General features: G+C 42.9%; 1 long non-coding RNA gene across 1 annotated transcript in view; it reads left to right on the forward strand.

The window, feature by feature from the left end:
* Nucleotides 1-14: 14 nt before the first annotated feature.
* LOC122546215 overlaps nt 15-2488 on the forward strand; it is a 7397-nt gene continuing 4923 nt past the window's right edge. Inside the window, exon 1 of the long non-coding RNA XR_006310692.1 lies at nt 15-108. This is a non-coding gene — a long non-coding RNA (uncharacterized LOC122546215). The remainder of the gene's footprint in view (nt 109-2488) is intronic.

Consider the following 2488-nt stretch of genomic DNA (forward strand, 5'->3'; position numbering starts at 1 on the left):
CATTAGAAATGGAAACTTCCACTGTTGACCAAACACCCTCCTTCATAACCAACGTCACACGCACAAAGACCAACTTAACTCGTGATGACTACCATTCTACATCGCAAGGTTAGTGTCAAAAGGTGCTATTGTTAGCTCATGTAAGAGATTTTAATTTTCAATTTTCTTTTTGTTTATTCATTCAGTCATGGTCCGTGGGTGTTACTGGCTAGGCCAGTACTTATTATTCAGACCCAGTTATAGAGAGTCATACAGTCATCCAGAATGGAAACAAACCCTTTAGTCCAACCAGTCGATGCCGACCATAATCCCAAACTAAACCCGTCCCAACTGCCTGCACTTGGCCCATATCCCTCCAAACATTTCGTATTCATGCACTTATCCAAATCTCTTTTAAATGTTGTAACTTATCTGCATATACCACTTCCTCTGGCAGTTCACTCCACACACGAACGACTCTCTGAGCAAATAAATTACCCATCATGTCCTTTTTAAATTTTTCTCCTCTCGGCTTAAAAATATGTCACTAAGTCTTGAAATCCCCCACCCTAGGGAAAAGATACATGTCTCTCATGATTTTATAAACCTCTATAAGGTCACCCCTCAACCTCCTACCCTCCAGTAAAACTAAGTCCCAGCCTATCCAGTCTCTCCTGATAACTCAAACCCTCCGTTCCCAGCAAAATCCTGGTAAATCTCATCTGAAACCTCTCCAGTGTGATAACATCCTTCCCAGAACAGGGTGACCAAAACTGGACACAGTATTCCAACGCCTGTAACATCCCAACGCCTGTATTCAAGGGACTGAGCAATGAAGGCAAGCATGTTAAACATCTTCTTAACCGTCCTGTCTATATCTGATATAAACTTCAAAGGATTATGTACCTGAACTCCAAGGTCTCTCTGTTGTACAACACTACCCAAAGCCCTATTTTTAATTGTATACGTCCTGCCCCTGTTTGTTTTACCAAAATGCAATACCTCACATTTATGCAAATTAAACTCCATTTGCCAGTCCTCAGCCCAATGACCCAGTTGCTCAAGATCTCTTTATAATCTTAGATAACCTTCTTCACGGTCTACTATGCCATCAATCTTGGCATCATCCACAAACCTACTAACCATGCCTTCTATATTTCCATCGAAATCCTTTCTGGAAATGACAAACAAAAGCAGCACTGGTCACAGACCTGCAGTTCAAAAGAAAAACCCTCCACCATCACTGTCTGAGTCCTACTGTTAAGCCAATTCTGTATCTAATTGGCAAGCTCACCTTGAATCTCATGTGATTTAATTTTATTAATTACTCTACCGCGTGAAACCTTGTCAAGTCCAAGTAAACAATATCTACCACCATGCCCTCATTAATCTTCTTGATTACGTCCTCAAAAATCTCAATCACGTTTGTGAGACACAATCTCCCCCTCACAAAACCATGCTGACTATCCCTAATCATTCCTTGCCTCTCCAAATGCATACAAATACTATCTTTCAGACAACAACTTACCCACCACCGAAGTCCGACTCACAGGCCTATGGATCCCAGGCTTCTCCTGACATCACTTCTCAAGCAAAGGCACAACACTAGCCATGCTCCAGTCACTCAGGACCTCACCTATAGTTGTAGATGATACAAATATTTCTGTAAGGGGCCTCACAACTTCCTCCCTAACTCCCCACAACATCCTGGGATACAGTAGATCAGGTCCCAGGGATTTATCCACCTTTATATTTTCTAAGACCTCCAGCATTTCCTCTTCTGTAATGTGAACTATTTTCAAAGCGTCCGTATTTCAAAGCATCGCTGAATCCTCCAGCTCCCATTTCTTTCTCCACAGTAAAAACTGATGCAAAATATTCAATTAATATTTCTCCCATCTCTTGAGGTTCAACACAGAGATGATTTCTTAGATCTTTAAGGGGCCATACTCTCTCTCTCTCTCTAATTGCTCTCTTACTCTGAATGTATTTGGAGTCACAGAGTCATAGAGACGTACAGCACAGAAACAGACCGTTCGGTCCATCCCGTCCATGCCGAACAGATATCCCAACCCAATCTAGGCCCACTTGCCAGCACTTGGCCCACATCCCTCCAAACCCTTCCAATTCATATACCCATCCAGATGCCTTTTAAATGATGTGATTGTACCAACCTCCACCACTTCCTCTGGCAACTCATTCCATACACGCACCACCCTCTGCATGAAAACGTTGCCACTTTAGGTCCCTTTTATACATTTCCCCTCTCACCCTAAACCTATGCCCTCTAGTTCTGGACTCCCTGACCCCAGGGAAAAGACTTTGCCTATTTACTCTATCCATGCCCCTCATAATTTTGTAAATCTCTGTCATGTCACCCCTCACCCTCCGACACTCGAGGGAAAACAGCCCCAGTCTGTTCAGTCTTTTCCTATAGCTCAAGTCCTCCAACCCTGGCAACATCCTTGTAAATCTTTTCTGAACCCTTTCAAGTTTCACAGCATCTTTC

Source organism: Chiloscyllium plagiosum, unplaced genomic scaffold (assembly GCF_004010195.1).
Source record: "Chiloscyllium plagiosum isolate BGI_BamShark_2017 unplaced genomic scaffold, ASM401019v2 scaf_15353, whole genome shotgun sequence".
In the NCBI taxonomy this organism is placed as follows: domain Eukaryota; kingdom Metazoa; phylum Chordata; class Chondrichthyes; order Orectolobiformes; family Hemiscylliidae; genus Chiloscyllium; species Chiloscyllium plagiosum.